Source organism: Serinus canaria, chromosome 25 (genome assembly GCF_022539315.1).
Source record: "Serinus canaria isolate serCan28SL12 chromosome 25, serCan2020, whole genome shotgun sequence".
Lineage (NCBI taxonomy): Eukaryota > Metazoa > Chordata > Aves > Passeriformes > Fringillidae > Serinus > Serinus canaria.
The window spans coordinates 7,402,858-7,426,125 of record NC_066338.1 but is presented as its reverse complement, the minus strand read 5'-3'; the positions used below and the strand labels follow the sequence as shown (position 1 = coordinate 7,426,125).

At 52.8% G+C, this 23,268-nt stretch overlaps 1 pseudogene; it reads left to right on the top strand.

Annotated features, from left to right (window-relative positions):
* LOC127060601 (zinc finger protein 239-like) overlaps window positions 1-23,268 on the top strand; it is a 143,021-nt pseudogene that overhangs the window by 116,349 nt on the left and 3,404 nt on the right.

Genomic DNA, 23,268 nt, shown 5'->3' with positions numbered 1-23,268 from the left:
TGCAGATGGTTCCATGACCCCGGCCAGGCTCGGTCCTTGGGCCGGAGCTGTTTTACCATGGAGGTTTCTGCAGCGGCTGCGCTGGGGCTGTGTCAGGATGGGCCGCGCTGGGGCAGGGCCAGGATCTCAGCAGCCAGGCCAGAACACAGCAGCAGCACGGCCGGGGCCGATGGCTTCTCCTCCCCCTGCCCGGGGGTTGTGGGTGAACCCCAGCGGTGGCAGAACCTTGGCCGAGCCGGCCCGGCCCGGGGCTGCTCCTGGGGCCCGGCGGATCCTGGCTCGGCCCGGGCTGGCGGTGGGGCAGGGCTCAGCAGTGCCCAGATGTTGGAACTGCAGCCATGGCCCGGCCCAGCCTCGGCCCCGCGGCCTCCCCTGCCCTGCCCGGCAGCCGATGGGGCCTGGCGGGGTCCCTGGGAAGGGGCCCGGCCCCACGGCAGGAGCCGCCTGGGCTGCCCTGGCTGAGACGGGGCTGGGTCAGCCTTGGTACCTCTGTGCCAGCCAGAAGGGAAAGAGACCCTCCCAGGCTTTTTCATCTTTAACATGTGTCTTCACAGAGGCATGTACAGTTTCCTTAGTGGTTTAACAGATTGTCACTTTTCAAAGCTAATTACAGACTGTTTTTTTTTTTTTTTTTGTCAGACATGAAGGAAACTGCTTGCAGCTTTTCTTAGAACATCAGTTCCATGATGCAAAACCACCACAGCAGCACAGAGCATAGAGCTCCTTTGTCCATGTGTAGTGGTCATGTGCCTGAGGCCTCAAAACTCCACCTTAGGAGATTTCTGGGCCCTCCCCAAGGTGTTTTACATTGAAAACATTCAGCTCAGAGTCTAAGAAAATCACCAGAGGACAGGGCCAGCCTGACCCATTGTCTTGGCTAATTTTGTTTGGGACCAGCCTTTGGATATATGGAATTTGGGAGGCCAAATGATAACTTTTGTCATGGTCCCTTGGCAAGAAGGTCAGTTCTTTTCCATAGGAATGCAGGAACAGAGCCCCAGTGTTTCAGGGGCAGATGAGAGGTGACCACCAGAGGCCAAGGCCAGCCAGAGCTGGCAGGTTTTGTCTGAGGCATACCCTTGCATATAGGAAATTTTTAGGACAGTACCAAGTTTGGCAATGGGCATCTGAAAAGTTGGACAGTTCTTTTCCATAGTAAGGAAAGCACGAGAGCCCCAGTGCTCCAGGAGCTGATGAGAGGCAGCCCTTGACATCCAACATCAGCCAGACCTGTCAGGTGGCCCCTGGAGGCCAAGCCAGCCAGACCTGTTCCATGTTCCCTCGTTCCATGGGCCCCACAGTGTCCCAATGGTCCCTTGCTTCCATGAGGCCCTGAGGTGTCATAATGCCCCCTTGGTGACACGAGGCCCTGAAGGGTCGGAATGGTCTCCATGGTTCCATCAGGCCCCACAGAGTCATAATGGTCTCTGAGTTCCATGAAGCCCCACTGTGTCACAATGGTCCCTTGGTTCCATGGGCTCCAGTGGTGCCACAATGATCCCCTTGGTTCCAGGGGCTCCAGAGGTGCCACAATGATCTCCTTGGTTCCATGGGCTCCAGAGGTGCCACAATGATCCCCTTGGTGCCATGGGCTCCAGTGGTGCCACAATGATCCCCTTGGTTCCATGGGCTCCAGTGGTGCCACAATGATCCCCTTGGTTCCATGAGATCCCCACAGTGTCCCAGTGATCTCCATGGGAAGGAAAGAACCCAGCCCCAGTGTTGCAGGGGCAGCCACCAGAGGCCAAGACCAGCCAGCCTTGACGGCACTGGCAGATTTTGCCTGGGAGCAATCCTTGGATATACAGAATGTTGGAGGTGGAATCCCAATTTCAGACATGGACACCCAGAGGAGAATGACAGCTCTTTTCTGTAGGATGGAAAGCACTGAACACCGGTGTTTGAGGGGCAGATGAATGTGGCCATCAAAGGCCTAGGCCAGCCAGACCTCTCTGTCCTGGTAGCATTTCTCTGAAAGCAACCCTTGGACATAGGGAATTTGGGAGGTGGAATCTCATTTTTGGTCATTTCTTCATAGATAGAAGGACAGTTCTTTCCATAGGAAAGAGAATACCATGCCCCAGTGTTTGGAAAGGAGGTGACTGGTGGCTCCCAAGAGACCAAGGACAGCCAGGCCTGTCTTTTCTGGAAGCTTTTCCTTGGGCCAATTCTTGGATGTACAGGGTTTTGGAGATGGAATCCCAGTTTTAGCCATGGGCACCTTGTCAAGATGGATGGCTTTTTTCCTATAGGAAAGAAAAGCGTAAAATAAAAGTGCTTTGGAAGAAGATGAGAGGTGGCCACCCTCAGGCCAAGCTAGCCAGACCTGTCTCTCCTGGCACCTTTCATCTAGGGGCTGTCCTTAGACACAGGGCTTTTTGGAGGTTGAATCTCAGTTTTGGCTGTGGGCGCCTGGACAGGAAGAAGAGTTCTTTTTGTTAGAAAAGAAAGAACAGAGCCCCATGGTTTCACTGGCAGATGAGTGGCAGCCCTCAGGAAGCCAAGGCCATCCAGACTTGTCAGTCCTGGCAGATTTTGTCTGGGAGCTCTCCTTGCATATAGGGAATTCTGCAGGCAGATGCCCAATTTTGGCCATGGGCGCCTGGTAAAGATGGATGTTTTTTCTCATAAGAAAGAAAATCACATGGTCCCAGTGTTTCAAAAGCAGGTGAGAGGTGGCGCCTGGGCAGCCAAGGCAGCCAGATCTGTTTCTCCTGGAAGATTTCATCTGGGAGCAATCTTTGCATATAAGGAAATTTGGAGGAAGAATCTCAATTTTGTCCATGGGCCTCTGGAGGAGAAGGACAGTTTTCTCCCACAGGAAGGAAAGCCCAGAGCCCCAGGGCTTCAGCGGCAGATGAGAAGCAGCCCTCAACATGCCAAGGTCAGCTGGACCTGTCAGGTGTCCCCAGGAGGCCCAGCCAGCCAGACCTGTTCCATGTTCCCTTGGTTTTGTGGGACCCCACAGTGTCACAATGGTCTCCTTGGTTCCATGAGGCCCTGGAGTGTCACAATGTTCCCCTTGCTTCTGCAGTGTCACAATGGCCCCGTGCTTCCATGGGACCATGCAATGTCACAATGGCTTCATGGTTCCACAAAGCCCTGTTGTGTCACCATGGCCCCTCGACTCCATGTGCCCTCACTGTTTCACAATGGCTCCTCCGTGACAATCTGGGCTCCACAAGGTCACCATGGACCCTTGGTTCCTTGGGGCCCCTGAGTTTCACAATGGTCCCCTTGATTCCATGAGGCACCAGAGTGTCACAATGGCCCCTTGGGTCCATGAGGTTCCAGAGTGTCACCGTGGTGTTCTTGGACCTGCATTGTCACAACTGACCCATGGTTCCATGAGGTTCTGTAGTGTCACCATGGTCGCTGTCAGAGGCTGGATGAGATCAATGTCCCGAGACCCATTGGCATGCTCAGAATGCCCGTGTGGGGCCAGGGCCGGGTCAGGCCTTGGTCTGTGGTGGGACAGAGCCCCACACCAAACCTCGGCCTGGCAGAGCTGTCAATCACAAAGAAGGGCTGGGGGGTGGGGGCAGGGCCGTGCTAACCCATCTTGGATTGGCTCAGCTGTCAATCAATCACACAACAGAGGCAGCTGGTGCTACCCTGACTCTGATTGGACAAGCAAGTGGCAGCCCCACCCCAGGGGCGGGACCATGAAGGCCCAGGAGGTTTAAAGCCAGAGCACCAGGCCAGCCTGTGGTTTGGATCCTGCCTTCTTGTGGAGGTTCTCTGTTGGTGATGCTGGAACCAGAGCAGTTGGTACCTAAGTGAGTGTCTTTCTATAGATCTTCTGTCTTTGTGTTGTTCTCTATTTTTTCTCCTTTTAATCCTACTCACCTGGAACATTTTTGGGTAACTTCACATCTTGAGGGTTAAAGGATTTTAGGTTAAACATGTGGGAATCCAGGGCACAGGGAATATTTCTGTGACAGCTCTGAGGCGTCCTGACCCCCAGAGAAACACTGCCTTTCAGCTTTGCCCATGGAGAGGAGTTCCAAGACTTTGAGATAGATTAGAATTTACCAAAGTGTGAAATAGATAATAGAGAGTAGTATAGTATGTCACTTGGGTGAGAAATTTAAGTTTTGGGTTTTTTTGTATAGTTATAGATAGGAAGCATGATGGAGGAATTCGGGTGTAGTCCCTGTCTTCTTCTTCATCTACTCCATTTTCTGCAGTGTTGGTGGCACAGGGTGATTGGTCAAGGAAAGCACAGCACAAAAGGTTATGTGGACAGTCAAGAAATGAGTTATTGGTAGATAAGTAGAAATAATGTATGTTTTAAGAATTAATTGGATGAGACAGCTTTAAAAGACCTTGAAACCATACATTTTAGAGCCATTTTGTGGTGCTTTTCCAGCATGCTGAGCCTGGTGTGCACAGCATGCAAAACTTTAGACAAGATAACAATAAACAAGAAGCTAAAGACCAAAATAATCCCGTGCATATCCTTTTACCTGGGACAGAACTGCTACAGGAGGGTTTCACCCACACTGGGAGCCCCCAGAAGGGCCCAGCATAAAACAAATATCAATACCTGGTGCCCTGACAATGCTTGCAATAAGTTGGCTTTTTACCATAAAGTTGTTTACTGAAGGATGTTGTCTTAATTGGCCAATCATATGAAATGTGTTGATTGAATGACCAGTGAGGTTCACGTGCAGCAAACCAAGATATAAAAGAAGAGGATTGAAAAAACGGGTGGCTTTTAGCCCTTAGCCTTCTGATCGGAGTCTGTGACACCTCTGCTTCAGCGGTGTCATTTGGGGATCTGTGGGGGCTATTGGGGTTCCTTTCTGCTCCTCATGACCCAGCAGGAGCTTCGCTAATAAATTTTGCCTGAAGTTCCCACTCTGCCCATGACCGGAACCCCTGGGAGTGCCTGGGACATCCTGGCGCTTTGGCAGCCTGAGGACTCCTGGGATATCACTGTGCAGTCCTCCTGAGTTCCTGTGACAGATCGGTGCCTTTGCAGCCCAAGTTGCCATGGGATGTCACCATGGGATGGCTGTGACTGCCTGTGACCACACGGCTCTTTACCAACCCCAGAAACAACTGGGAGGTCTCCATAGAGCCCCTGTCTATGCCTGTGACATTCCAGCTCTTGAATATCCTGGAGACTCTTGGAAAGTCCCCGTGGACCCCCTCTGAGGGCCTGTGAAAAATCTGATCCTTAGCAGGCAACCATCACCAGCCTCCTATTGCTATGGTCAGTTTCCATGGCAACCATCACCAGCCCCCTGTTGCTATGCTCAGTCCCTCAGCAGCTCCATGGAGACCCCATGCCAGGGGTGGTTGCCATGGACACCAGCTCAGGCCTGCAGAACCCGTTGCCATGGCAACCATTGGCAGTCCCATCCCCAGCTCATGGGATCCCAGAACCACAGAATTGGCTGAGTTGGGAGGGACCCATCAGGATCCTCGAGTCCAACTGCTGGCCCTGCACAGGACACCCCAACAATGCCAGCCTGGGCCTGGCAGCGCTGTCCAAACGCTGCTGGAGCTCAGAGAGCCCTGGAGCTGGGACCCTTCCCTGGGGAGCCTGGGCAGGGCCCCAGCAGCCTCTGGGGAAAAACCTTTCCCTGAGATCCAACCTAAGCCTGCCCTGACTCAGCTGCAGCCGTTCCCTCCAGTCCTGACCCTGGGCACCAGAGGGAAGAGATTCCCACAGCCCCAGCCAGGGACCCGCTCCCAAGGTTGTTGCCATGGCCACCAGGGCTGGGACCAGCTGGGATGCTCGGTTTCCATGGGCTGGGGTTCAGGAAAGGGATTCCCCAATTTCCTGCTCCTGCTAAAACTGCACTGCCCTCACTGCCCTTCCAACTCCCATAAAAAGCACAAAAGGCAAAGATCCCAGGCTGGATAAGAACAATTTATTGGCAACAGAAACAAGATGAAGAATAAACGGGAACAGAAACAATATTGATAACAGAAGGAATAAGAAAAACTATTTACAGGGAAAACAACATCAACGGCTGGCTCTTCCTGGCCATGGATTTCTTCCTGCCTGGAAAGGACACCCTTCTCCTCAGGGAGAGAGAAAGAGTCCCTTTCCTTTCCTCTGGCAATGACCTGAGGTGGGAGTGAATGTAATGACACAGCCATGGCCAGACCCTCATGTTCTTCAATCCCACATCATGTCACTGGCAGGGGCAGGAAAAGGTACAGGTGTCTTCCCAGCATGAATCATGGGGAACATGGATCACCAGGGCTCTTCCCAACGTGGGACCTCCCATGGCAGATGAAGCTGCAGCAGTGCATTCAATGCACTGCAGTGGGGGTATTTGCAGGGCTTCCCTTACCGGTGCCTCCATTTGTGTCTGGTCAAGTTAGAGCTACAGGTGAAGGTCATCCCACACTGGGGACACTCGTAGGGCCTCTCCCCAGTGTGGATGCGCCTGTGGGTGATGAGGTGAGCATTTTCATTGAAGCCCTTCCCACAGTCAAGGCAGCGGAAGGGCCTCTCATCTGTGTGAATGCGCTCATGCTGGCGGAGATTGGAGCTGCTGTGAAACCTCTTCCTGCATTGGGAACACTCGTAGGGCCTCTCCCCAGGGTGGATGCGCCGGTGGGTGACGAAGGGTGGAGTTTTGCTTGAAGCCCTTCCCGCAGTCAGGGCAGCGGAAGGGCCTCTCATCCGTGTGAATCCGCTCATGCACGAGGAGACAGGAGCTGGTCTGAAACCTCTTCTGACATGTGGGGCACTCGTAGGGCCTCTCCCCAGTGTGGATGCGTTGGTGCCTGACGAGTTGTGAGCTGTAGCTGAAGCCCTTCCCACATTCCCCACACTCGTAGGGCCATTCCCCAGTGTGGATCATCTGGTGGCAGATCAGGTGGGAGCTGTGCCTGAAGCTCTTCCCACACTCCAGGCACTTGTAGGGCTTCTCTTCCACAAGGTTCTGCTGTGGGGATTTGTCCTCCCTGGTCTCCATCCTCAGCTCCCTCCCTGGGGGAGGAAGGACAAGGAGAGGATGGGATTTGCCTCTGTGCCACAGGGAAGGGGAAGGAGATCCCCCCCGTGCATCCCCGGCAGGACGGCGTTGGCAGCAGGGTTGTCCTGCAGCCGGGGGCCATGCTGGGCTGGGAGATGGAGCAGGAGAGAGAGGGAAAGGGGCACTGACTTCCTCCTCACCTGCCTGGCTGTCCTGGGGCATTGTGTCAGTTTGAAAAGACAGGTGTCTGCTAAGGATGGCAGGAGCCTCCTTTGAAATGGAAAATGTTTACCCCCTCCCTTGGAATTATAATTTTCAAAATAAGGGGCAGTCAATCAAAAGCTATGGGAATGGGAATAACAGTTCTTTAGGAGGAACATTAAAATTACAAATGCAATAGTACTAAAAAACTACTTACAGAGTCGAATACCACCTGACACGCTGTGGGTCAGGGTGTTGGCAGCACTCCCGTTAAATGGTGGCTGCCGTCCTCCCGCAGTGACAGATGTGGATTTGTTGGAGCAGGGATCCTGTGGAAGGGTGGAATTTTCCTCTGGAGGTCCAGTGGTGCTGTCGATGGGCCTGGTCTTCCTCTGGGATCCAGTGGAGCTGAAAGCTGCTCTTCTGGGAATCCTGTGGGAGAAGGCTGACTCTGTTGTTCACATTCTCAGCTTATATCCAGGCAGGAATGCTTGGCTCCTCCCTCTGGGCGAAGGACCTCACAATGGGAGGATGGAATATTTAGCAGTCCTGAAATGACACTCAATGGCCCATTATCAGAAGATATCTCCCCAGAGGGAGGATTCCTTGTGGAAGAGATAAAGTAAACTGCTCAATTCACAGATGATACCTGCCCCACCTTTAACAGATGGTAACAGATTGTATACACAGCCAGCTAAAGCTGAGACACTGTTCCAGCCTTGGAAAGCAGGATTTGGTACCAGGACTTGTTAGGGAATGCAACCCTGACTGAAGGCAGAGATAGAATCTCCAGAGCCTGCAGCCAGAAATGGAGAGTTGAGTGATAATCATTTCAACATCTTCTCTTTTGGAAGTATTTTCTAATGATTTTTTCTTTGCCTATCTAATACTTTTGTAATTTTTTGCAAATTTTCAATATCTAAAATTCACTGTTCCTTCAGTGAAGTTGGTGTCTGTGTTTTGGTGCTGACCCTGCCCACCAGCGATACAGGGCCCCATCCTGCCTAAGGGTTACCTGGGAAGACAAAAACCCTCGCTCCAAATATCCCTCCTTCCTCTTTGTTCTCCCCACATGCTACCCTGATCATGATGTCCTATGGTCTGGGGTGTCCCCGGGGTCAGTTGGGGTCACCTGTCCTGGCTGTGTCCCCTCCCAACCTCCCCCCCAGCCCCAGCCCCTCCGCAGCGTGGCCGGACGAGGGGCAGGACAGGCCTTGGCTCAGTGCGAGCTCAGCAAGAACAAAACCATCTCTGTGTGCTCAGCCCTGTGCTCAGCACCGGCCCCGCATTTCCTCCACTGCCAGCCCGACCCCCCTTTCCCACCCCTCTGCAGCACCGGCTGCTGGGTGGGGGAGCCCCCGATCGGCCCCAGGGGTGGGCAGGGGGCTCGGGGACCCCCCCGGTGCGGATCCGTCCCCCCGGCCCGAGCCCCAAATTCCGCTCCGGGGGCTGCTGGGCTCTGTGGGTCTGCCTGACAACTGGTGAATCATCAGTAAGAAAAGCTCTGGTTGGCTGGAAATTGTTCAGTGCGTTCTCTGATTGGCTGGAATTGTGAAAGGCGCTGTGCCCTGTGGGTGTCCCTGGGAGCTGCGGACTCCGGGCCGGAGCCTTTTCCTCTTTCTTTCTCTCCCTCTGAGACCTCTTCCCTATTTCTTTCTGTCACACTGAGACCACTTTCCTATTTCTTTCTCCTCCCCCCCCACCCAAAACCTCTTTCCTATTTCTCTCTTTGAGACTTCTGTCCGATTTCTTTCTCTCTCTCTCTCCTTCCCAGCCAAGAAAAGATCTTCCTGCCCTCACCATCAAAGCTCTTTAGAAGGACCCAAAAGCTAAGTGGAGCAAGATCCTACAGTGACATTTCACTGCCAGCCTGAAATAAACAGGGCAGGAGATTTTCCTCCTTTTTAATGCCTTTATTAAAGTGATCAGCTCAAAAATGGGGGTTTTGGCAGATCCGCGGAGTTCTGCCGCTGCTCCCAGCAGTGACTCAGAAGAGAAGGATTTGCAGCTTTGTCCCCAAGGGAGCAGAGCCGGGAGTCCTGTCCTCGCAAGGCAGTGGGGTATACCCAGGGTTTCAGTTTGGGTTGTCAGTCCAGCGGGTCCTGGGTCTGACTGGCATCGTTTGTAGTTGGGGCGAGGAGTGACCGAGGGTCTCAGTGTCTCTGCCAGCTTCGGACCTCAGTCCTGCTGTCCAAACACCACCCTGACCTCTCAATTCTGCTTTGGCTCGCCTCTTTTGGGGTATTTTCCAGGATTTGGTAAAGGTCCTGTCCCAAGGTAGTCTGGGTTTGGAGGCAAATTTGCATATCTCCTGAGATGCAAATATCCCCTTCTCCTCACCGTCCGGGGGGAGGGTTGTCATCCTTCTGGCAGCAGGCTAGGGTGGTGCTGGAAAACAAGAATCCTCCACAATGGAGAGTCAAATGGCGATACTTAAGGATACTTAACTGGCAATTACAACATTTCACTAACAAAGAACTCCTGGCCGACGGTCAACTCTCAGATCAACTCAAAAACTCCTCTGCTGCTCCTTCTCTTAAAAAAAAAGGAAACATTTTTTTGTTCATAACACAGCCTTCATAACTTCACCCATGGCTGTTGTAGCTCATGGATTGGGAATTAAATCAGGGCAGGGTCTTTGGTGGGAGCTGCCCTGGGTCAAGGGAGACACTGAGAGAGAAACAGAGCAGGCAGAGAAAGGCAGAAGAGAAAGGAGGGCACAAACACAATCATCTGAGAAGGTGGCACTCTGAAACAGAAACTGGAACTGACTGAAAATGAATAGAACAGAAATAAATAATTTTGTAACATTATTTCCTATCAGAATACAATTTCCATCCTTTCTCAAAACCCCCTCCCGGTGCCATTCAGCAGGGCTGTCAGAAAGTTTTTTATTCTGAATTGATGTTCCAGGCTGCAGCCACAAGCAAACAGGGAATGGGGATTTTCCTCCTCCTGGGGAGTTTGACATCCTCAGTGGAGGATGAAATAAACAGGGCAGGAGATCTATCTCCTTTTTAATGCCTTTAATAAAAGTGATCAGCTCAGGACGGGTGGGTTGACAAGCCCGCGGTTCCCTGCAGCCGCTCCCAGCAGTGACTCAGAGAAGGAGGAAAGTGCAGCTCTGTCTCCTCGGGGCAGAGCCAGGAGTCCCGTCCTCGCAAGGGCAGTGGGGGCATACCCCGGGCTCGGTTGGGTTTGCTGGTTCAGGAGCCCTGGACCTGACTGACTTCTATTTTAACTGGGGCAAAGAGTGACCGAGGTTTTCAGCGTCTCTGCCAAATTCTGACCTCACCCCTGCTGTTCAAACACCACCCTGACCTCTCAATTCTGCTTTGGCTCATTTCTTTTGGGGTATTTTTAAGGATTTGGTGGGGGTCCCGTCCCAATGCAGTCTGGGTTTTGAGATAAATTTGCATGTTTCCTGAGATTCCCCCTCACTTCCCACCATCCCGGGGGCTGTCATCCTCTTGGCAGCAGGCAAGGGTGGTACTGAAAAAAAGAATTCTCCACAATAGAGGGTTAACGACGGTACTTAACAGGTGAATACAACATTTACCCAACAAAAGAACTCTTGGCCAGAGATCAGTTCCCAGCTTAACTTTAAACTCTGCAACCCTTTTCTTAAAAAAAAACAGGTAACTTTTTTTACTCATTACAGAGGAGAGCAGGAGGCACCAGAAGAAAAGGGCAGCTGGGCTTCATCCTTCCACAGGAAAGAGGAGGAGGGAAATCTCTTGTCCTGTCTGCAGCTGCTCCCACAGGGATGTGAGGGCTGATCCCAGAGCCCCAAGGGTCACAGTCAGGGCTGCCCTCAGGGAATGCTCCCCTGGTACTGAGGGGCAGTGTGGGAGCACCTGGATCTTGGAGCACCCAGCTGCCCCCCGTGTTTGGAGGTACCTGAGGAGGGCCGGGACAATGCCAGGGGCATCCTGCAGTGACATCCCCCTGTCCTGCTCTGGGTGACCTGATCCTGGTCTCAATCCCACTCCACATTTAGACACACTCACAGTTCTGTATTTAATCCCATCCCAGTACCAGACTCGTCTAGCCCCAGACCCAATCCCAACCCCAGCCCTAAAGCCAATCCCATGTCTAGCCTTAACCTCAATCCCAGCTCTAATCCAAATCTCCAGCCCCAATCTCAGCCCCCTCCTAAATCCTCAGCCCCAAACCACATCCCAGGTTCAGCCCTTCTGGGGGATTGGGGGTGTCTCTGTCCCTCTGACCTCGATGATGTTTGGGTGGGGTCACACCAGGGCTGAGAGGGACAGAGACCCCCCCGGCCTCCCCAGGTGTGAGAAGGTCAGAGAGCCCCCCCAGCCTCGAGCACCCTCAGTGGTGAGAGGGACACAGAGCCCCTGGTCCCTAGCCCTGCACAGGCATTCCCTGAGGCCAGAGGGATGGAGACCCCCCTAGCATCCCCCAGGGTGAGGGGACAGAGACCCCCGAGCATCCCCTGGGCTGAGAGGGACAGAGACTGCCCCAGAGACAAGGGTGAGGGGGAGGGAGAACCCCCCAGGAATTCCCTGGAGTGAGAATGATGGAGAGACCCCCTAGGGAATGGCCTGGGGTGACAGGGACACACCCTGGGGAATAGCCTGGGGTGACAAGGACAGGGACACCCCCTGGGGAATGGCCTGGGGTGACAGGGCCTATCCCCCCAAGCCCCTCTCAAGAATCCCCCAGGGCAGGAGGCACAGAGACCCCTTGAGCATCCCCTGAGCACTGGACAAAATAAACTCAGCAGAAATCAAACTTAACTCTGCATGAATCACTTTGATGGATATTTGATTTTTCCCACAAGTCACATGTGATGAAAATGCAAACAAATCGCAAACATGAATAAGCCAACAACAGAAGCAATTATGATGGCAATTCCAAGTTTCATGGGTTCCTGCACAGCTCCAGCTCAGCTGCTGGCAGGTTCCGATAAAGGAAAATGGGAAATTCGGCCCAATATGAATTAATAAAAAGAAGGGGAAGCTCCGTGTAGCTGTCACCTAGGTGACAGGGAGAAAGAGAAAAATGATTCTCACATTTGGCAAAGACCCTGAGCCTGTGAATTCTGGAGGTATTTGGGAATTTAGCTACTTGAGCTGGGCTTCTTATGGGACTTTTAGCAGCCTTGTGTTCCTCACCGTGGGGTGAATGAACCTTGTCAATCTTGCTGGTATCATTTGCTCCCTTTCCTCCAGTGATTTTAACAAACTTTTCAAGGAAGGACAACAAAATATTTTCTTTACACTGGCCACCCACAGCAGCCATTTTCCTCACCAGTTCTCCCATTACTCCCTCCGAGGAAGCTGCGTCCAAGTTTCCAAGAGTTCCTCCAGCAGAGCCACAACCTCCTCAGAGGAGGGAACCATGCTGTTATCAGAGGCACATGGGGTCAGAGAACAGTGCCTAAACTCACTGGGCCAAAACATTATTGCAAGCTGGTTAAAGAAATTGTTAGAGAGATGCCTCTGCTCTGATTAAGGTGTTAATGAGACCAAATCCAACATGGATTTTATTGATCAGTACATGTGGGGTAGAGAGAGATGGAAAAAAAGAGAAATGTGGGAGAACAAGGGAGTGACAGGCACAGAGACCTCCCCTGGAGCAGGGCAAGTGTGACATTGTCCCCTGTGTGTGTGGCCTTCCTGGGGTGGGGGTTTTACACCTGAGCCAGTCTGGGTAAGGGGGGTGGTGTTCACCCCCCCAGCAGGGATTACCCCACTGTCTCAGGTTACAATGTAAGATGTAACCAAAACCATGTTTTCAATCACCATCTCCATAAACTGCTAAAAACAGGTGGGGCAGAGTTCTTTATCTCTTCCATGACTCAGCCCTGATAACGCCCTCCAGGGGAGATATCTTCTGTGAATGGGCCATTGAGTGTCCCTGCAGAACTGATAAAATTACATCCTCCCATTGTGGGATGATCCACCCAGGGGGAGGAACCAAGCATTCTGTCCTGGTTTGAAAGGAAGTGGTTTTTTTTTTTTGGAGACAGTGGTTAGCCCAGTGGGGGCTCAGGTGTGAATATTGGCACCTGTTTGGACCAATGAGGAGATGGTTCCGCCTCTGAGAACACAGGGTATAAAGGTAGAACTCCCAGGGAGTGACACTCTCTTGCTTGTCGGTCAGCAAAGGGATCAGGTCAGTTCTCTCTCCCCCTCCGGCTGTAGGCCGGGTGGGGGAGGGGAAAAGGCCACGAGGCGCCGTGAGCTAGGCCGGAGACCTTGGATCTTGGAGAGAGAGAGAGAGAGACCGGGGGGGGAAGTGAAAGGATGGAGGGGTGGAAGTAGTGAAAGCACCGAGCAAATTCCCCCCCCCTCACCCCGCTTCCTAGAGAGAGAGAGAGAGAGAAGAGAGAAAAGAGATAAGACGCACCGGGCAGCTCCTGGAAGTCGGCCAAGAGTGAGAAGAGAGTCCAGCAGCTAGAGATGATTTTAACTTTTTTTTTCTTCACGATGGAAACCTTCCAGACGTTGATCCTCCCGGAGGACAGAGATAAGAACAAGAAGAAATGGACAAGTGAAATGAGAGGTTTGTGTGAGTAGGGAGTAGTGGAGTTAATGAGAAGAATTTACTTGGGAAGAGATAAACGGAGGAGCAGTTTTTTTTTTTCGGCTGTGGACGGACTAACTTTCTATTGTAACACAGAGACTGCGGTTTTGGGGAGAAAGCAATGTCTCAGACCCAAAAAAGGCAGTGAAGAGTAGTGGTGGGCAGAAATCAGAAATGAGAGGATTTCTGTCGTGAAGCCCTTGCCCCGGGGGAAATGGGGGGGATTTTGTTATCCCAAAATGGAGAGACTGTCGTTTTGTGGAACTGACCAAAGTATCCTTAAAAAGAGAAACCCCAAAAGCAATCTTCTGGTCCATTTCCATGGTGAGAGCATGGAATATGGAAAGGGGTTAGTCAAGAAATGGCACAAGGAGAAGACTCCTTCCTCTTTAATAGAATGTATTGATTGTTTGAAGAAGGATAATGGAACTGAGAATTAAAACCTGGGAGATGGGGACTGAAGGAAGATTTGAGTTCGTATTGTATGTTGTAATGTGGGTTGAGAGGGGGAGGAGAAATGTGTTTGAAAGATTTCCATTCTGTTCTTTGTGTGTGTGAGTGTGTGTGTGTGTGTTAATAAAGTTTTTTTTCCTTTTATTCCTAAATTGGTGTTTGCTTGCTCTGTTTCTGGTCACATCTCACAGTAGACACTACGTGGATGTGTTTTCATGGAGGCACTGGCATTGTTCCCAGTCCAAAACCAAAACACATTCCTACCTGGATATAAACTGAGGCTTGTAACACCAGGAGCACCTTGCCTGCTGCATTCCCAGAGGACAAGAGCTCCATAATCCCCCCCCGGACCTTCAGAGGAAGACCAGACCCTTCTACAGGATCACTGCTTCGACAGAATCACGTTCATCACTCCAACAGGACTGCAGCCACCATTTAATTGGACTGCTACCAGCCCCCTGACCAGCCCCTGGCTCTATCAGCTCAAGTGAGTGTTTGATCTAAATTTTCTTATTAAATTGTAATTCTGGCTTAGTCTCTTCCTCAGTTTTGCCTTCAAACCAGTACAAAACTCCAAGTGCTCATCTGTGACAATGTTCACAGGGGTCTCAGGATTAGGGAAGAGATGAGAAAGTTGACTCCATGTTCTGAAGGCTTGGTTTTTTTTTTTATGATATAAATTATATTAAAAGCTATACTAAAAGAATAGAAGAAAATATTATATCAGAAGGCTTCTAAGAACAGAAAAAGAATGAATAACAAAGGTTTGTCTCTGACCGAGACAGTCTGGACTGTGATAGGCTATTAATTAGAAACAACCAGATGAGACCAATCACAGATCTACCTGCTGCATTCCACAGCACCAGATAAGAATTGTTTACAGTTTGTTGCTGAGGCCTCTCAGCTTCTAAGGAGGGAAAAATCCTAAGTAAAGGAATTTTCATAAATTATGTTGGTGACACTCATCCCTTGTTTTCCTCCCAAAACAGAAATTCCCATCCCCAAACCTTCTCCTGATGGAGGAGGTGGCTGCGAGGAAGATGAGGATGACCCAGGACAGCCAGGCAGGTGAGGAGGAAGTCAGTGCCCCTTTCCCCCTCTCTCCTGCTCCATCTCCCAGCCCAGCATGGCCCCTGGCTGCAGGACAACTCCGCTCCCAATGCCGTCCTGCTGGGGATGCACTGTGGGGATCTCCTTCCCTCTCACTCTGGCACAGAGACAAATCCCATCCTCTCCTTGTCCTTCCTTCCCCAGGGAAGGAGCTGAGGATGGAGACCAGGGAGGACAAATCCCCACGGCAGAACCTCATGGAAGAGAAGCCCTACAAGTGCCTGGAGTGTGGAAAGAGCTTCAGGCAGAGCAGCGAACTGATCCGCCACCAGATGATCCACACTGGGGAATGGCCCTACAAGTGTGGGGAATGTGGGAAGGGCTTCAGCTGCAGATCCACCTCCTCACCCACCAACGCATCCACACTGGGGAGAGGCCCTACAAGTGCCCCACATGTCAGAAGAGGTTTCACACCAGCTCCAATCTCCTTTTGCATGAGCGGATCCACACGGATGAGAGGCCCTTCCGCTGCCCTGACTGCGGGAAGGGCTTCAAGCAAAACTCCACCCTCGTCACCCACTGGCGCATCCACACTGGGGAGAGGCCCTACGAGTGTTCCCAATGCAGGAAGAGGTTTCAGAGCAGCTCCAATCTCCTCCAGCATGAGCGCATTCACACAGATGAGAGGCCCTTCCTCTGCCTTGACTGTGTGAAGGGCTTCAATGAAAATGCTCACCTCATCACCCACCGGCGCATCCACACTGGGGAGAGGCCCTACGAGTGTCCCCACTGTGGGATGACCTTCACCTGTAGCTCTAACTTGACCAGACACAAACGGAGGCACCGGTAAGGGAAGCTCTGTGAGTGCCCCCACTGCAGTGCATTGAATGCACTGCTCCAGCTTCATCTGCGATATGAGGAACCACATTAGGAAGAGCCCTGGTGATCCATGTTCCCCATGATTCATGCTGAGAAGACACCTGTACCTTTTCCTGCCCCTGCCAGTGACATGATGTGGGATTGAAGAACATGAGGGTCTGGCCCTGGTGTGACATTACATTCACTCCCACCTCAGGTCATTGCCAGGGGCAGGAAAGGGACTCTCTCTCTCTCTCTCTCTCTTCCTGGCCATGTATTTCTTCCAGGCAGGAAGAAATACATGGCCAGGAAGAGCCAGCCGTTGATGTTGTAGTTTTCCCTGTAAATAATTTTTCTTATCCCTTCTGTTATCAATATTGTTTCTGTTCTTGTTTATTCTTCATCTTGTTGCTGTTGCCAATAAATTGTTCATATCCAGCCTGGGATCTTTGCCTCTTGTGCTTTCCATGGGAGGTGGGAGGGCAGCGAGGGCATCATGGTTTTAGCTGGAGCAGGAAAGTGAGGAACTCCATTCTTAACACCAGCCCATGGAAACCAAGAATCCCAGTTGGTCCCAGCCCTGGTGGCCATGGCACCAGCCTTGGGAGCGGGTCCCTGGCTGGGGCTGTGGGAACCTCTTCCCTCTGGTGCCCTGGGACAGGAGGGGAGGGAACGGCTGCAGCTGAGTCGGGACAGGCTTAGGTTGGATCTCAGGGAAAGGTTTTTCCCCAGAGGCTGCTGGGGCCCTGCCCAGGCTCCCCAGGGAAGCTCCAGGGCTCTCTGAGCTCCAGCAGCGTTTGGACAGCACTGCCAGGCCCAGGCTGGCATTGTTGGGGTGTCCTGTGCAGGGCCAGCAGTTGGACTCGAGGATCCTGATGGGTCCCTCCCAACTCAGCCAATTCTGTGGTTCTGGGATCCCAAGAGCTGGGGATGGGACTGCCAATGGCTGCCATGGCAACGGGCTCTGGCTGCAGGCCTGAGCTGGTGTCCATGGCAACCACCCCTGGCATGGGGTCTCCATGGAGCTTCCAAGGGACTGAGCATAGCAACAGGGGGCTGGTGATGGCTGCCATGGAAACTGACCATAGCAACAGGGGACTGGTGATGGTTGCCATGGAAACTGACCATAGCAACAGGGGACTGGTGATGGTTGCCATGGAAACTGACCATAGCAACAGGGGACTGCTGATGGTTGCCATGGAAACTGACCACAGCAACAGGAGGCTGGTGATGGTTGCCATGGAAACTGATCATAGCAACAGGAGGCTGGTGATGGCTGCCTGCTGAGGATCAGATTTGTCACAGGCCCTCAGAGGGGTTCCACCGGGACTTTCCAAGAGTCTCCAGGCTTTTCAAGAGCTGGAATGTCACAGGCAGAGTCAGGGGCTCCATGGAGACCCCCCAGGACTTTTTGGGGATGGTAAAGAGCCGTGTGGTCACAGGCAGTCACAGCCATTCCATGGTGACATCCCAGGGGACCTTGGGCTGCAAAGGCACCGATCTGTCACAGGCACTCACGGGGGCTCCATGGTGACATCCCAGGAGTCCCTAGGCTGCCAAAGAGCCAGGATGTCCCAGATATTCACAGGGGTTCCTTTCAAGGGCACAGTGGGTGATTCAGGCAAAAGCTTTATTTCTTTAATAGAAAACGCCCGCTGAGTAATGAGATACAGAAATGATGCCCAACAGCCCCTGCAGGGCCCCTGGACTTCTAAAATTCCTACTAAGGGAGGAGACTGGGAGGTGCTGGATACAATTCCAGACCCAGCATTTGTCAAAGGTTTCAAAGATTGGACAGGTGTAATTGAACTTTAATGCAATTTCTCCCACAGGATTAATGGTGGAATACCAGATAAATTTATTTAAATACAGCTCTGAATGATTCTGATCATGATTAGACAGAGAGATCTTAACCAGAGTTATTTACTCCACAGTACAGGAACTATGACAATTATTAGAATATTCTGCTCTAGGAAGCAATTTTGAAGTTAAGAGGGTCTTGTGGAGCTGTTGGAGCCCACTGCAGGCAGAGCCTCCTGCTCCAGCAGGAACTGCCTTTCCTGTGCCATGAGCAGGGCAGGTCCCACTGCAGGGAAAGCCCCAGGCCAGCCCCAGCCCAGGGAAGGCCTCAGGCACAAGGGCAGAGTGCCGTGCTGGGAGCTGTGCCAGGGAGAGCCTGAGGCACCAAAGGCACCTTGGCAGCAGCAGCTGCTGGCAGGGCATGGCCAGAAGCCTCCCTTGGCACCCTGGCCTGGTGGGCACCACTGCAGAGCTGCTGCCTCAGGGCTCATTTCAGGCTGGGCTCTGAAAAGCCACTTCTGCTCCAAGAGCCTGACTGGGAAGCCATTGGCCCCAGCACCCTGGGGACAAGATATTAATGACAAAATTCTTGATGCCAGCAGAGACAAGGCAGGGGCAGAGGAAAGGGCAGGGCCAGGCCCAGGGCCAGGGCTGCCATGGTGATGGCTGTGAGGTCACTGCCCCTGCAGCAGCCTGGCTGCCTTCAGCAGACATTCTGGCCAGAAGTGTTGTGAGGGCACCCAGCACATCAGAGAACCCACACAGCAGGAATTCTGTCACAGGGGTGGGGAGGGTTTCATTGGGTCAGGTTGCACAAAGCTTCTGCTCTTGCAGTATTCCTGGGATGGGGCATCCACTTCTCTGGAAGAAAACAGTTGCAGTTTTTTGCCACTCTCATACTTGGAAAATATTTCCCCCTTCTGACAAATGTAAATCAACCCTCATTCAGTTTAAAGATATTGACCCTGATCTGTCACTGCAAGATTTGGGAGAAAATAACTTTGACCATTATTTTTCCTTTTTCACAAACCTTGGAGAGAAACCAAAAATCTCCCAAGATGGGGTTTGGAGGCCTCATCACAAAACCAGCAGGGACAGGCTGATGGCTCTGGGGTGAGTGGTGCGGAGACTGAGGACAGAACAGGAGTAGCCTGGGAGGGATTGAAGGGTGGTTTCAGAGAGGCTGGAGTTTTTCTTCATTGTATAAATCAGCCAGAGAAAGAAATAATGGCACCAAGGGCAGCTGGTGAGGCCCAGAGTGGACAGCAGGAGAAATGAATTTCCCTGCCAGGGCAGGGCTGTGGTGCAGCACGTCCCCAGAAAGAGCCTGGAGCAGCCCAAGGCTTTGTGTGGGCAGGCAGGAGGCAGAGCTGTCAGCAAAGGAAGGGGCCAGCCAGGTGGGGCAGCCGGGGGATGAGCACAGCCTGCAGGGACAGAGGCCAGGGCAGGGACACCGTAGGACAGCCTGGGCTGCACAGGGCACAGGGATGGGCAGCAGCTGCCAGGCCCTGACAGAGCCAACTTGGGTAGCACTTTGGCCATGGCTGCTGGCCCTGGGCCTGAGGCCACAAGGAGGGGACAAGTGACCTGGCAGCCCTGGGGCCTCATTGCCTCCTTGTCCCTGCTCAGCAGCCTGGCAGGGGCCGCCCCATGGTCCTGCCCTTGGCATTGCCCATCCCCACATCCCAGTGCCCATCCCGGGAAGAGCCCTGAGCACTGAGGGAGGGACAGGATCTGCCTTGGCAGGGACTGGGGCTCAGGCCTTGGCCCTTTGCATTCCTGAAACACATCCAGGTGTGCTCAGCACCAGAGACACCTTTGCCTTGCTTGTCCCCAGCTGCCATCACTGCCTCCAGTGTTCTGCTCTACCTGGAACCTGGGGACACTTTCACATGAGTTGTGTCCATGAGTGGGACCCAGTAAAAGTAAAGAGAGTTTGGACTTTGAGTCTGATTTTCAGTTCTTGAGAAGTTCTTTGAACACACTCAGAGGGACTGAGTCTGATGCAAAGAGCACCAAAGCCCCAGAAGGTCATTCAAGTCCTTGTGCTGTGTCTGTGCTGCTGAGCTGGGCTGGGCTCCTGGCCCAGAGGCAGCTCCTGGCAAGGGCAGCGCTGCAGAGAGACAGCTCTGGGCAGGAGCAACTCCTGGGCACAGCCCAGCAGGGCTGGGGCACTGCCAGGGCACCTCAGGGACACCAGCAGGGCACAGACAGAGCTCACAGGGGCTCAGCACTGGCAGGGGCTGGGGGATGTCCCAGAGGGGGCTGTGTCACAGCAGCACCTCTGTGGCTGTGTCATGGAGTCACAGAGCAGCTGTGAGGTCCCAGATTGGGCTATGACATCATAGAGTTTGTTTTGTGAGGTCATTGAGCAGGTACATTGTCACAGAGGGGATTCTGTGACATCACAGAGCAGGCTATGACATCATGGCATGGCTATATGGCATCATAGAGCAGGCTGTGAGGTCTCAGTGTGTGATGTGAAATTAAAGAGTGGCAGTATGACATCTCAGAGGCTTTTATGGCATCACTGATGGGGTTGTGACATCACACAGCTGACTGTGACATCATAGTGTGAGGCCATAGAGCAGACTCTGCCATCATAGAGGGTGGCTCTGTGACACCAGAGAGTGGGTGTTGACATCCCTGGGTTGCTGTGTAACTCCAGAGAGCAGGCTGTGACATCACAGACCAGACTGTTATATCACAGAGCAATTTTGTGACCCCACAGAGTCTCCTGTGACATCACTGTGCAGATTTGTGATATCACCTGGTTCTGTGACATAACAAGGGTGCTGTGTGACATCCCAAACTGGGCTGTGACATCACAGGTGGCTGTGTCACATCACAGGACATGTTTGATGTCACTGGGAAGGTCACTCTGCCCTTTCCCCCCTCACAGTTCCCCCCAGAGCAGTCCAACCCTGCTCGTGCCCAGCAGGGTCCCCTGTCCCCCCGGGTCCCCCCGCCCCCGGTGCCGCAGCCTCCCCCAGAGGATGTTCCACGAGATCGACCCCAGAGCCTGACACGGGGATGGGGGCCAGGGCTCTGCGGGTGGGACAGGGGGACAGGGACCCCCCAGCAGCGTCCCCGTGTCCCCCAGGGCCAGAGCCTGGGCCAGGGCTCCTTCACCCTGTAACAAACGAGGGCTTGAGAGCGCTGAAAATAATCCCCAGCAAGGGATCAGCAAAAACCAGATTTAATATTAAGGGACAGCAGCACAAAGTTCCTTGGCAGGAGTGACTCTGCTCCTGACTGGACACTTCAGGCACAGCAAGGAAACAAAGCAACAACAAAACCTCACAAAATCCAGGCAATCAAACCAGAAATGAGCCAAGAGCCTTTAGAACTTAGGGTCCATTATGACACTGCAGGTCTTCTTCTAATCTATGGGCCATTGTGACCCTGTGGGGCCCCATCAAACCAAGGGGACACAGAGCATGTCTTGGATGGTTTGACACAGAGACAACAGCACTGTGCCAACAGCACAGTGAGAGCAAGGATAAAAGGAATACGGCCTAAAAGGTTTCAGAACTCAAACTTAATAGGACTTAACTAATACCTTCACCTTAACTGATACCTTCAACTTCCCAATTTAGCAAAAGAATAGAAGTTATTAGTATTTAAACTGACTTACATCTTATGACTTTGAATTTAACAGAGGAATTACCTTTAACAATATTCAACTTAGCTTATAACTTATAATAAACATAACAACTTAGCAAAAGAACAACTCTCAGCAGCATTTAACTTTGCTTAGACCTCATGACTTAACCTCACTTACAGGCCTGACTGACTCAGCTCTCCAAAGCACTCAGACCCCTCAGAGAGCAGCATTTCTGCCCCATTTCCCCAGCACAGGCACTCCTGTGTGCACACAGACACACAGAGTCAGTGCAAGGCACCTGGGAGAAATTCCCCTGAGGGCAGGGAATGCTCCCTGTGGATCCTTTGGCATCTCCCCAGCAGGCCAAGGGCTGAGCCTGGAGCAGTGGGGGATCAGCCCAGGCTCTGTGGTTGTTCAGGATCCCCGAGTGCAGCAAACGGGAGAGTTCCCGGCTGGGAGAGGCCCCACCCAGAGGGAGTCGCTGGCCCAGGAGAGCTCCAAGGGCTCCTTTTGGAGCGCTGTGTGCAGGGCCCCACGAGAGGGGCTGCAGTCCCAGCAATGGTTCATCCTGGCCACACTTGGCATCAGCAGCTTTCTTTGGCACTGGGAGAACAGGGATGTTGTGCCACTGAGGGAACAAAAACAGTTCCCAGGGCTGCTGGTAGAGAAAGCAGGAGCTGTTTGGGCAGCAGCAGTGCCTGGAGCAGACAGTGTTTGTGATGAGCTGCAGAGGAGCTGAGCCCAGGGGCTGCTGGCCAAGGCCCAGGCCCAAGGAGCATTTCTGAGCTGGCAGGGCGGGCTGAGAAGGGGAGGGGGGAATGCAGCAGCCCAGGGCCATGGAACCAAGGGACCAGTGTGACACTGTGGGGCCCTGTGAGACCAAGGGACCAGTGTGACACTGAGGGTGTCCCTTGGAATCATGGAGAGCACTGTGACATTGCTGGGCCTCATGGAACTAAAGGGACACCACTGACTCTTTGTCGCTCCATGGAATGTAGGGATCATTGTGACACTGATGGACCCCATCAACCAAGGGTTCATTGTGACTCTGCAGGGCCTCAAGGAACTGTGGAAACCATTATGACACTTTTGGGTGTCCTGGAACCAAGGGGCCTTTGTGACACTGCGAGACCCCATTGTCTCACAATGGTGCCAAAGGTCCATTGTGACATCGCAAGGCCTCATGGAACCTGATGGGAGAGACCATTGTGACACTTCACAGCCTAATGGAACCAAGGGACCTTTGTGACACTGTGGGGCACCATGGAGACCATTGTGACACTACCAGGGCCCATGGAATAGGCAAAGCATTGTGAACTGTGAGGCCTCATGGCACCAGTGAGACCATTGTGACCCTGGAGGTCCCCACAGAACCAAGAGGGACATTGTGATACTGTGGGGCCTGGCGCAACCAAGAGGCCTTTGTGACACTGCAGGGCTGCATGGAACCGAGGGGACATGGTGACATTGTGGAACCCCACTGAACCAAGGGTTCATTGTGACACTGCAGGGCCTCCTGTCATCAATGGTCCATTGTGACTCTGTGGAGCCAAAGGAGACCACTGAGACCTGCAAACCCCCAGGGTCCAAAGTTCCAATGTGACATTGCACGGCTCATGCAATAGTGGAGTCACGTGTCATTGTGGGGCCTGGGAAACCATGGAGAGCACTGTGACACTTTGGACCTTTCTGGAACCTAGAGACCATTGTGACACTGTGGGATCCCATTGACCCAAAGGGTCCATTGTGACACTGCTGGACCCCTTGGAATCAAAGAAGCATTGGGACACTGCGGGGTCC